The sequence below is a fragment of the Chlorocebus sabaeus genome, chromosome 24, assembly GCF_047675955.1.
Source record: "Chlorocebus sabaeus isolate Y175 chromosome 24, mChlSab1.0.hap1, whole genome shotgun sequence".
Lineage (NCBI taxonomy): Eukaryota > Metazoa > Chordata > Mammalia > Primates > Cercopithecidae > Chlorocebus > Chlorocebus sabaeus.
Genome location: NC_132927.1, coordinates 47,032,757 through 47,046,140, shown reverse-complemented (window position 1 = coordinate 47,046,140; position 13,384 = coordinate 47,032,757).

Sequence of the window (13,384 nt, the reverse complement as noted above, 5' to 3'; positions counted from 1 at the left end):
CTAGCCCTAGCAAATGAATAAATGAGTGATTGAATAGATGAATGAATGAAAAGATTAGACAAAAGCTCTTGAACAGTAGGCAAAGAACATCTGAAAAGAGGATTCATCCCTTCCAGTTTACTCGCCAGGAAAGGATGATGGGGTGGAGGAGAGGCCTCCCAGGGATCTGAATAACTCCCAGTATTCATCAGTATTTTCATTAACGGCTTGAAAGACGGAGTGCAGAGTATGCTAATCAAATTGGTGAAGCCTGCGAGGCAGAATAGAAGCTGAGCACTTATGAGGGAAGCTGGAGCTTGCAGACAGTGTACTTGAGAAATTGGAGAAATAAACAGAGTCAATAAACAGAGCTTCAGGAGTTGCAGACTTCAAGTGGCTCCAAAGGATCAGCTGTCTCTACTGGATTTGCCCAGAGAGACCTTTGACCCTCTTTTCGTTGGTCTTCACCTGGCTTGACTGCATCTTTGGAGCAAGCCTGCCTGAGGGGTACACAGTTTCCTTGATGAGGGGACTTATTTGGGCCTGGAAGCCTGATGGACAAAGTCCCCACTCCAAAAGCTAAGCTGTCCCCGCACTTCTTCCTGGCCTATGCCTTGCTCATCTTACCCATCTGCCTGGCTGTGTCTCCATGGAGGGAAGGGGCTGGCTCCACCTGGTCCCAAAAAAAATCAAGACTCAGTAAAAACATAAACTTACCCCGTGTTGCCTGATCCCTACCCACCAAAATGGTGCTGCCCTTCTCTACTTCCCATACATTCCTGTTGTCAACTTCTTTTCCCATTTGAGGCTGCCCTGGAGGTGATTCTGACCTTGGCTTTTCTTGGGAAAATGTACTGGAGTGAAAGGAGGGGAAATGAGACAGTGCGATCTACTGGGGAAACTCCACCTCTGCCCTGCCAACCTCTAGGAAGAAGACAAAGTCTAAGTGGTTTGGCAGTTACAGGAATGTGCGGGCATTAGAGTCCCAGCTTCATCCTTCTTAAGTTACGTGGTGTTAGGTAAGTTTTTTAACTTCTCTGAGTCAAGCTCTTTTGGTTACAAACAATTCAAAGACACTTGGTTTATCTTTTTTTTTTTTTTTTTTTTTTTGAGACGGAGTCTCGTTCTGTCACCCAAGCTGGAGTGCAGTGGCTCAGTCTCGGCTCACTGCAGCCTCTGCCTCCTGGGTTCAAGCAATTATCTTGCCTTAGCCTCCCGAGTAGCTGGAGCTACAGGTGTACACCGCCACGTCTGGCTAATTTTTAGTATTTTTTGTAGAGTTGGAGTTTCACCATATTGGCCAGGATGGTCTTGATCTCCTGACCTTGTGATCCACCCATCTCAGCCTCCCAAAGTGCTGGGATTACAGGTGTGAGCCACCTCGACTGGCCTTCTTTCTTGATTGGCCTCAGGGTGCCTAGGACCAGACACTGACATTCCAGTCCACCTTTATGAAGAGCCTAAGAGGGAGGACAAATATCTCTGTATCCAAATCCACATTTCTGGGAAAAGGAAACCGACTGGCCCCACTAGAATCGCGTTTCTACATTGGCCCAGTCAGTCAGGGCTGGCCTGAGGAGTGGAGGGTGGTATTGCTGGGTATCCACAGGCCAGCAAGGGCCCATCTTCGTGGGTAAGTGAAAAGTTCTCAGAGAAAAGGAAATCACCCAATTAGGTGTTCAGTGCAGTCTCTGAGCCTCAATTTTCACTTGTGAAAAATGGGGAAATATTACATGTCTCGTAAGAATTGAATAAAATATCCTATGTAAAATGCTTAGCATAGTAGCTGATACATAGTAAGGGCTGCCAGTTGAACAATTGCTCTTTATTCAAGATAAACCTCACTGGAGTTGGCAGGAAGATCCCTGAGGTAGTGTGGGCTTGGGAGGGGAAGGGTAGTGCAGAAGGCACAGGCTGGAGTGATATGAGTATGGGGAATGCATCTCCATTCATTTGTCTACTGGGGGAGACAGGGTTATAAACCATTGGAGGTGTGGACATGCAAATGTTGTTCCTTCAGGAGGCCTGACTCCTAATTCCCAGCTGGAGAACAGGCCAGTGCTACCATGTCATGGGTTTAAGCACCCAAACCATCCTTTCATTTATTCTTTCATTTAACAGATATTAATTGAATACCTAGTATGTGCCAACCTACTGGTTGCTGGAGACACAGCATATTTGCATTCTAGTAGGAGAGAAAGACAATAAATAAAGATAAACAAGTAAAATATATGTTACTGGCAAGTGCTAAGGAGAAGGCATAAAGTGGGAAGAGGTATGTGACATGTCAGCCAGGTAAGTGAATGTTAACATTTTAAATGGGGTGGCCAGGAAGAGCCTTCCTAAGAAGGTATCTTTTGATTAAAGACCTTGAAAGAAGTGATGAAGCTAGTCATGTTGTCTGGGGGTGGAAGTTGGGGTGGGGGAAGATAATTTCAGATAATGGGAACAGCCAGTGCAAAGGCCCTGAGGTGGGAGCCTGCTTGGCACCATTAAGGAATCACAGAGAGGCCAGTTATCGCTGCTGAAGCAGATGGAGAGGCAGATCAGAGTATTATAGGACCCAATGATGTTAGACCCTGTAGTTCACAGTAAAGTACTTTAGCTTTTACTGTGAGTGAGGGAGAAGCCATGGGAGGGTTTTAAGCAGAGGCGTGACATGATCTGAAACAGGTTTTCAGGATCGTTCTGGAATAGAGTGCAGGCATCAAGAACAGAAGTAGAGAGTCCAGTTCGAGGGTGATGCTAGGGGAGCTAGAGTTATGTCTTGGAGCGGGGTGGTAGTAGGAGTGGTAGAAGTAATTAAATTCTAGATATATCTTGAAGGTAGAACTGACAGAATTTGCTCAACTACTGCTTTGGCCTGCTAGCAGTGACATCAGCTCCAATTCCAGGCCCCCAAGGTGTAAGTTGGTACACGATCCTTCTTCCTGCCACCCAATCCTTCTAAAACATGTCTGTCAAACACGCTCAGAGGTCACCCCCATTTCCATGGAGACCTGAGGTTTAGAGGACTCCATGGAGTCACAGCCATGGCTACTGGAGTCAGAAAGCTCTGACGCTCTGAAACTCTCAAGAAGCATGAGGGATTTTTGACGGTGGCTGCAGCTCTCTTTCAATTTAGTGATCTGACAGTGGTCCCCGAAAGTCACATCTTCTTTCCCTTTTTAGTTTTGGGGTGCCAATTTAGGGGTCCCAGGATTGAATTGTCAACCCAGGAACAAGTTGCCAACCTAGAAGGGCATGGAAGAACCAAGAACCATTAAGAAGTACTGAACTTGGAGTCCCTCAAAATCGGTTTGTGTCCCAGCCCTGTCACCATGGGCCTTAGTCTCTTTAAAGGGGGTCCAATTAGCTTATTTCAAGCTCTAAAGGTCTGTGAAGTTTGGGCAAGAAAAATGTTTTGTTAGTCAGGTGCAGTGGCTCACGCCTGAAATCCCTGCACTTTGGGAGGCCGAGGTGGGTGGATCACCTGAGGTCAGAAGTTTGAGACTAGCCTGGTCAACATGGTGAAACCCTGTCTCTACTAAAAATACAAAAACTATGGCCGAGCACAGTGGCTCATGTCTGTAATCCCAGCACTTTGGGAGGCCGAGGTGGGCAGATCACCTGAAGTCAGGAGTTCAAGACCAGCCTGGCCAACATGGCAAAACCTCATTTTTACTAAAACTGCAAAAATTAGCCAGGCATGGTGGTACATGCCTGTAATCCCAGCTACTTGGGAGATTGAGGCAGGAGAATCACCTGAACCTGGGAAGCATAGGTTGCAGTAAGCCAAGATCGTGCCATTGCACTCCAGCCTGGGCAATAGAGATTCCATCTCAAAAAAAAAAAAAAAGAAAAAGTTTTGTTATTGGAGATATTTACATCTGTGGACTTTGGCTCCATCAGAGTCCTCATTTTTTCAAATTGAGCCTCCTATACATCAAGAGAGATAGGTGAATTACATTTTTCCAAATTCTGACATGATGACAGAGAAGATGCCTTTCAGCTAGACTAGCAGGCCTCATCACGCTTCCATCAACAGGCCTCACTTCTGAGCCCGAGCTGGAGATGCTCACCTTGGAGGCAAGGAGTGAGTCAGCAGAATGAGGAGCACCAGCAGTTTAGTTTCCTTGTTCCTAGTTGCCTTTACTCTCACGTTTCTAGTGAGTTGCCTTTTCAGAAAACAAACGAAACTTCGCGATTAGCCCCAGGGCTGCATGCATGACAGAGGCACCGGGAGAGTTCTTGGGAAGGGAGCCTGTCTGTATTTTCAGTGCCACCAGGTCATTCTCCTTTCACTAGCTCTTTTGGGGCATCTGTCTGATGGGAGGAGCTGTAGAGAATTTGAACTCTCCTAGCTTTGGACAAAGGGAATCCCTCTTTTGTGACAACATAGGGCCTGCCTGCCATCTTGAAACCAGCTTGGGAGTTGCTCCTTCAAGCCAATGACGTGCATGCCCCAATTCTCCCTTCGATACCCCTGAACTGGTCATCATGGCCCTTAAGACTGAGAACTAAAAAAAAAGTCCTAAGCCCCTCAGCCATATGCACAGATCCGCTCTTGGCCAACAGGACCCTAGAGAAAACTTAAAAACTAAGTTCCCAGCCAGGACGGGATGGGAGGTCAGACATGCCTCCTTATACGCCCTCCCTTTTGCAGTTTAGACACTGACCAGCACTAATGTTAAAATAGAGACCATGGCCGGGCGTGGTGGCTCACGCCTGTAATCCCAGCACTTTGGGAGGCCAAGGCAGGTGGATCATGAGGTCAGGAGATTGAGACCATCCTGGCTAACACAGTGAAACCCTGTCTCTACTAAAAAATACAAAAAAATTAGCCGGGCATGGTGGTGGGCACCTGTAGTCCCAGCTTTTCGGGATGCTGAGGCAGGAGAATGGCGTGAACCTGGGAGGCAGAGCTTGCAGTGAGCTGAGATCGCACCACTGCCCTCCAGCCCAGGTGACAGAGCAATACTCCGTCTCAAAAAAAAAAAAAAAAAAAAAACGAGAGAGACCATAAGACTAACAGAACAGATCAATTGTAATAATAAAGTATCAAGTTATAGGCCAGGTGCAGTGGCTTACATCTGTAAGCCCAGCACTTTGGGAGGCTGAGGTGGGTGGATCACCTGAGGTCAGGAGTTTGAGACCAGCCTGGCCAACATGGTGAAACCCCAACTCTACTAAAAATACAAAATTAGCTGGGCGTGGTGGTGCACACCTGTAATTCTAGCTACTCGGGAGGCTGAGGCGGGGAAATTGCTTGAACCCAGGTGGCAGAGGTTGCAGTGAGCCAAGATTGTGCCATTGTGCTCTAGCCTGGGTGACAGAGCGAGACTCCATCTCAAAAAAAAAAAAAAAAAAAAAAAGATACCACTTTATAAACAGGACCTAAGGCCACGCCAGGCAAGGTTAAGTCATGAACCCCTACATTTAAAGAATAAACTATATCCCAACTGCCACAAGGGTTTTCTTCTCTAGTAATCAAGCATTGGCCTCGGGATAAGCAATATTGAAACAACCGTAGCTTGTACACTGCCAGATGCTAATGAACCGACCTGTTCCACAAGCCAAAACTACAGCTTTCATTGGACAAGAGGCTGATTTCCGTAACTTTCTCCTGATAAGTGCCCACTCACCATGGACTGGTTCTGGCATTTACGGAGCCTGTGCACTTGAGTGACATCATGTCTCTGCTTCACCTTTTGACATATAGGGCTGAACTGCAGTGCAATTAAATGGTAAGTCTCCACCCCAAAATGAACATGGGACTCATGTAAAATGCATGTTTGTTCAGTATGCATGCATCAGGACCCCCTTCATGAATATTTATAGTTCCTACTATTACCTGTTGAATATGTATACTTAGCCAAATTTACCCTTCAGCATAAATTTCTGTTCCAACTTCTCCTCCCTTGAAGTGCCTGCTAACAGTCTCTGCCAAAGGTTACTTTCCAGCTTGTCAGATTGACCACCCTGCGGGCTATAAACCTGCACCAGAAATAAAGCCTCTTCTCCAAACTTAGAGATCTCAGGATTTTAAAGCTGACCAGACCATATTTCCTGAATGGCCCTGGAATGAGTGACGCGGGCTTGCTGATGATGCTGTTTGGGTGTCTTGGAGAAAGACTGATATACCATATAGTGGTTTTTTCCCCCAATGGAGACTCGGTGAACAAACTGTGTCAGAATCACAACTCACTTAGGGATTTTGCTTTATGATGCAAAGCTGGGATGCATAGACAATAATGAGATGGGTGAAGTGCGAAATGAGAGCAGTGGAGGCTGAGGAAAGGAGAGGTTTTCATTAGGGCAACTTTAGGGCATAGGTCTGCCCTCGTCTTAAGCTTTGTGCGGGAGTAGGTGAAGCTGAAATGGCTCTAGCTGTTCAGCTTATTTTCTTTGCCCTTAATTTTTCCTGAAACTCTTTTTCTTTTTTGTGACACAGGGGCCCACTCTGTTGCCAAGGTTGGAGTGCAGTGGTGCAATCACAGCTCACTGTAGCCTCGACATCCCAGGCTCAAGCAATCCTCCCACGTCAGCCTCCTGAGTAGCTGGGACTACTGGCGTGTGCCACCATGGCCAGCTGTTTTTTTTAATTTTTAGTAGAGATGGGGTTTCACCATGTTTCCCAGCCTGATCTTGAATCCCTGGGCTCAAGTGATCCTTCCACCTTGGCCTCCCAAAATGCTTGGATTACAGACATGAGCTACTGCTCTGGGCCTATTGTAAATTCTTTCCCCTGGCTATTCACTGTTGAGACCTCAGTGGGTTATGAATACTATTATATGCCTATCACCAAGGATGCAAAAATGAGTAAGACACATGGTCTTACTGGCCTAATAGCATGTGCCTGTAATTGCAGCCACTTGGGAGGCTGAGGCAGGAGGATTGCTTGAGCTCAGGAGTTCAAGACCAGCCTGTGCAACATAGTGAGACCCCATCTCAAAACAAGAAGAAGACACATGGTCCCTGCCCTTGAACTTTTGTCTAATGTGAGAGACAAACATGTAAACTAATAATTAGATGCTCAACCCTTGGCTGAATAGCCAGAGATTACCTTTTAAAAATTCAAGTTGGTTGTTCTTAGAATAAGCTAATTCTTATTCAGGTCACTGCCCAAATATTTTGTGGATGAGAACTGGTTAAAAGACTTTGCTTAAACACTTACCATACTCTTATCCCACACTTGCCTATGTAAAAGCTCAAAATTTCTCCTCTGAACACCCATGCTAACACCCCTATCTTGCTCTTTGTTCTTTTAAGTATGCCCTTACCAGTTAAATGGTTTTGGTTCCCACCTCAAGATCATGGTATATCTCAGTAGATGATAAAGAACTATTTGCTCCAGCTCATATTATTGGCCTATACCTATGATCACAGCTTCCCAGTGCATCCCAGGTTCCTCTTCCTCAATCTTCTACATTCCATTCTGTTTTGGTCTGGTCTACACTATTCTTTTTTTAAGACAGGGTCTCACTTTGTTACCCAGGCTGAGTGCAGCTCACCGTAGCCTCCTGGGCTTAAGCAATCCTTTTCTCAGCCATCCAAGTAGCTGGAACTACAGGCATGCACCACACCCAGCTAATTAAAAATTTTTTTTAATTTAAAAATGTAGTTTTAACAAGGAAACTACAGGCACAGTGGCTTACGCCTGTAATCCCAGCACTTTGGGAGGCCGAGGCGGGTGGATCATCTGAGGTTGGGAGTTTGAGACCAGCCTGACCAACATGGAGAAACCCTGTCTCTACTAAAAATACAAAATTAGCTGGGTTTGGTGGTGCATACCTGTAATCCCAGCTACTCAGGAAGGCTGAGGCAGGATAATTGCTTGAACCTGGGAGGCAGAGGTTGCAGTGAGCTGAGGTTGTGCCATTGCACTCCAGCCTGGGCAACAAGAGCGAAACTCTGACTCAAAAGAAAGAAAGAAAGAAAGAAAAAATCCTCCCAACTCAGCCTCCCAAAGTGTTGGGATTACAGGCATGAGCCACTGCACCTGGCCAGCACTATTCCTACTTTTTTTTCAGATGGGGGTCTCACTATGTTGCCCAGACTGGTCTTCAACACCCGAGCTCAAGCAATCCTCTTGCCTTATCCTTCCAAGTAACTAGGATTACAGGCACATGGCTATCACACCAGTGAGACCATGTGTCTTCCTCACTTTTGCATCTTTAATGATAGGCACATGATAGTATTCATAACCCACTGATCTCTCAACAGTTAGTGGCCAGCGGAAAGAGTTTACTACAATGCAGGCCAAGGGCAAGGAAAAGAAGTGCACCTCGAATACTCTTCTTTTTTTTTTTTTTTTTTTTTTTGAGATGGAGTTTTACTCTTGTTACCCAGGCTGGACAGGCTGGAGTGCAATGTCATGATCTTGGTTCACTGCAACCTCCGCCTCCTGGGTTCAAGTGATTCTCCTGCCTCAGTCTCCCAAGTAGCTGGGATTACAGGCAGGCGCCACCACGCCCAGCTAATTTTGTATTTTTAGTAGTGACAGCGTTTCTCCATGTTGGTCAGGCTGGAGTGCAATGGAGAACTCCTGACCTCAGGTGATCCGCCTGCTTCAGCCTCCCAAAGTGCTGGGATTACAGGTGTGAGCCACTGCGCCCGGCCGTTGAATACTCTTCTATTCAGAGGTGCAAAGCCATCATCCAATTCTAGACCCCTTGAGCTGCCTGAAATTTAACCAGAAGCTGATTTTGCTACTGTCCTCTTGCTTGTTTGCTCTTAGAAGAGCAGCCATAACTTCCCATAACTCAGACAAGTCAAGGGGTTGAAATGTGAGGCAAGAAAACCGAGCTGCACAGAGGCAATGGGTAGAGCTGCCAGGTTATGAACTAGGCCAACATGTGACCTTCCCAGCAAAGCTCAACATTCTGGTTCCCATTCCTGATAGGGCTCCAGAGGTCAGAGGCCAGACCCCAATCATTATGCAGCAATTCCAGAAGGAGAAATGGTTTGGGGGCCTGAATAGCCAAATGTGCCAGTGGGAGGGTAAAGGAAGCACCTCTGCCTTATTCTCTTATAACAAGCACCTTTTGGTTGGAAGTCATAGCTTTTCTTTTGTTTATCTAGTTAAAGGAAAAATCACTCATACGGTCAGGGGAGGAGAGAAGACACATATTATGGTTTGTAAAATCCAACTGTCTTTTCTTAGAGTTGGATAAAAGGCAGGAAGGGAGGCCAGAGGTTTTGCAGGGAAATCCCTTAAATATGCCTCTTTTCTTTTCTTTGCTTCATCAGCAAACATTTATTATGATATGCATATTACAATATGCAAGAATAGGTCCTTCTGCCTGAAATATCCTTCCTTCTCCTCCTTTCCTTTGCAGCTTGGGCCTAATCAACAACCATTTATTCTTTAGACCTCAGCTCCCTGAGACTTTTCTCCTTTGAATAATGATAAGGCTTAAAATGCAAGCTGCCCCCAAATCCTCAAGTATGTGGAGGTATTATTAATCATCTGTAGATTTTTCGCTGAAGGCACTTTTGATGTGGAAGGGAAGAAGGGTAGAGAACAGGGGCTTGAAGTGAGCGGGAGGAGGAGCTATAAGGTGGTCCCGTGCAGGGTAGCAGGGAGGTTTAGGAAGCGGAGGCTGGGGATCTTACATATTGATTTGTCCAACTTCTCAAGTTCTGAGGAAGCTTGAAATTTGAATCAGAATTTTTATCCTGGACATTCAGAACCTGATGTGGTTTTATTCCAGGTGAAGGAGAGATTAAAGTAGTCAGAGTGGGTTAGTACCAGATACAATTTAGGCTGAGAAGAGGATGTGCAAGCCCTTGACATCCTGGGGAGAATGGAGTGCTCACCACCTTGGGAAACAGTTTCCAACATCACAGTGGGCCGAGAATGTGGGCTTTAGAGTTGGACAGCCTGGGTGCACACCTTGGTATTTCCACTTGTTAGTTGTAAGACTCTGGGCAATTTATTTGATCCCTCTGAGTCTCAAATCTCTCATCAGTAAAACAGAGGTTAGAATAATAAGTACCTCATAAAGTGACATTTACAAACCCAGTAAGGATAGCAAAAAACAGTTCTGGCACACAGTAGTCAACAGTTGTTTTCTATTATAGGATTGGATTATTCTGTAGGGAGGAAAATGGGGAATGAAATGGTAGGGTTGGGGGGATGGATTATAATGGATGGATTGGGGTTGTGCAAAGAAGGACTTAAGAGTTTAGTCGGAGGTGGGTAGTTGGAGGCAAAGGTGGTGTGTGGAGTCCTTACTTTGGTCCTCAAGATTTTTGGAATGGTGACATGCCAAAAATCTTAGCGACACTTAAGAGTACTGTGGTTTATTTACAAACAATATGTGGCTAGATAAAGGAATGGTCAGAAGGAGTATCTGGATACAGGGCTGGGGATTAGCTGACTCTGCAGGCTGTCTGCCTGTGCTCAGGAGTCAGGCCACTCTATCCCCTCCTGCTTAGTGTGGTCCACAGACCAGCTGCATAGCACCACCTGGGATCTTGTTAAGCAGAGCCTTGGGCTCTGCTCCAGTCCTGATGAATCAGAATCTGCATTATAATAAGATTCCCGGGTGATTCATGCATATATTTAAGCTTGGGGGAGATGTGTGAGCTGCTGAGATTTAAAAACTCTTTACACCAGGACAGAATGCCATCAGGTGATGCTAAGAACCTGATTACTTTCTAATTTTAAACTAACTTTATACTTTAGTGGGCTCATTCTTGAATAAAATCTTTGTATATGGACCAATACTAGGAGGAAACCATATTACCAATGTGCCTTTGACATATTTAACCTTCTTGACCCTGACTCACGTGGGTACGGGCACATGCATACATGCATGCATGTACACACACTATAACATCAGCACTATTCAGCATGAGTTTTGATTACCAGACATAATCCCTGTGTTAGTGATTCACTAGACATTCCCTAATGCATAACTTCTATTAATAGTCTTTTTAAAAATTCCCCTATTGCCACCTGCCAGGGGATGTAGGAAATCAATTCAAACAACCTTCAGCAGTCCTGAAGGGAAACTTTTGGGTCTCTGTGCAGAGAATCCAATCCCACAAGGACTGAGAGCTAGGTTAAAGAGTCTATTGCTGTGTCCAGCATGGTTCCTTGAATACGTCATTGCTGTGTGCCTCAGTTTCTCTTCTGCAAATGAGCCACATGATTGACAAAGAGGGTTTCAGCTTATTGAACAGACTCTCCCTTTCCTCTTCTGTTTTACCCTTCCTTTTTCTGGGTCCTAAATAGACCCCAGGTTCTTTTAACTAGATGCTGGTGTCAACCTGGGATAGTGTAGATTTAGACTCAGGCTAAGACAGTGAGGCTTAGAGGCTCAAAAAGTAGTTTGGTTGCAGGGAGTGAAAGGGGAATAGAAGAAGCTAAAGGATTTAGCCCTTCTGCAAGCTCAATGCCAGCTCGGATGATACTTGAGAGCCCTAAATTATCTCATGCTCAAAGGTTTACAGTTCAGTCCACTGTGGGTGCAGTATTAGTACCTTGCTTACACTGAATTACATGCCAAATGGGCCACCGGCATGCCTTTTTAATTTCTTCATTTCCTTATCATAGATGTTTCCGTAAAACGCTGGTCTACTAAGAACCTGTAACCATGCCTGATAGTCAGATATCCCATTTCCATTGTTCTTACCTCCATCCCTTCATCTTTTCTCAAGCCCCTCTACACAGACCAGGAAGGACCAATTCCATATGGAGTTACCTAGGATATCCTACCATATATTTATGGAATATTAGGACTGTAAAAGACTTTACAGTTCAGTAACTGCCAAATATCAGTTTATGAACCAGTACTGGAATTCTAGCTTCTAAAAAAAATAGTTTCCTAGACCCCATCATGTATATTTTTAAAAATGCTGGCTGGCTGATTCTGACACTCTGACAGATTTCTGACTCATCTTTGCCCATTTATAGGTGAGTATAAGGCCTGCCACAAGCTCAAGTCCCACAGCGAGGGATGGCAGATCCAGGTTCACGCTTCCTCAGGCGTGGGTCAGGTGCTTACCTGCATTTCTAAGCCCATGTGTGTGTCAAAGAAGCAGAAGCCCTATAATGCTGAATCAAAAATAACCAAAAAGTAAAAATGTAAGGAACATTTCGAAAAAGTCACCTTGACTACCAGAGTTCTCCTCTGAAAGAGGGGAAGACTGATGTGTTTCAGATGTCCCTCCCTGACCCCTACCCCCAGCTGACACTTTGCCTGTCCCCAAAGCCTCACTGCTCTGAGGTTGGGAGAATGAGGGAATGGCCTATGTCTCTCCATGATTGCACAGTTTCAGTTACTTCTAAATCTAGAAATATCATTTGCCTTATAGGCTGCCAGACTCCACTTAGGACTTATCAAAACAGACAAAGCAAAGCAAAACAAAACATAAAACCAGACCAAACAAGAGCTTTCGCTCAAGACTCCTCAGATGACCTTGGAAAACTTCGTGGCCTTCTCTTGTGGATGACTGACCCAGCCCTTGGTTCTTCACTTCGGGAGCTCTTTTCCTCCCTCCACATTGGTAATCATTTCTATGCAGGTGACTCTCAGACCTTCCTCTGAGTCGTTCCCCTTCCCCAGCACACATCCCACCAGGATGTCCTGTCATCACCTCCCTCTTCACTGCATCCTAACAGAACACAGCCCTCTCCATCCACATGTGTTATCTCCAGGTACCCCCATTTGGCTGGCACTTTCACAATGCTTCTCATTTCCTAAGCTTGAAAATTGAACGGAGGTTTCTAGTTAAGTACCCTGGACTCCATCACTGGTCTTGTCTTATGCTGGATAAAGGACAGAAGGAATTATTAAGTCTGTAGGTGGCATAAAGTTAGGGAAATCGGCAGATACAGTTGGCAGAATCAAGACCAAAATGTTCACAAGAAGCTATGAGGAAATATGGAAAGCAATATGATTATATTTAATAGGAATGAAATTGTATTGCATTAAGATAAAAAAGTTATAATACTGTATTTTCCCACTTATGTGAATGTCAGAAACAATTTTTGTCTTTGTAAAATGAATCTATAGGGCTAGAAATCAGAATAGCGGTTGCCTCTAGGAGTTTGAAGAGGAGATTGACTAGAAAGGAGCATGAGAGAAGTTTCTAGGGGATGATGATGTCCTATATTGTGATTGGTGTATTGTTGCAGGAGCGTACTCACTTATTAACTAATGCTTGAGATCTATGCATTTTGTGGCACATAATTATGACTCAATAATACAATATATGAAATTTATTTGGAGTAATTTATTATTACTTTATATTGTATTATTCTTTAAAAAGTAATGGTACAAGTAAGAGATGGGGCCACAGGCATGCTACATTCCAACTGTGAAATGATTGGATAAAAAAGCAAGGCATTTTGCAATCCAGAGGTAGGGAAATGATGATGGTTCCCTGTTTTCTGTGCTGGCCAGTACAGTTC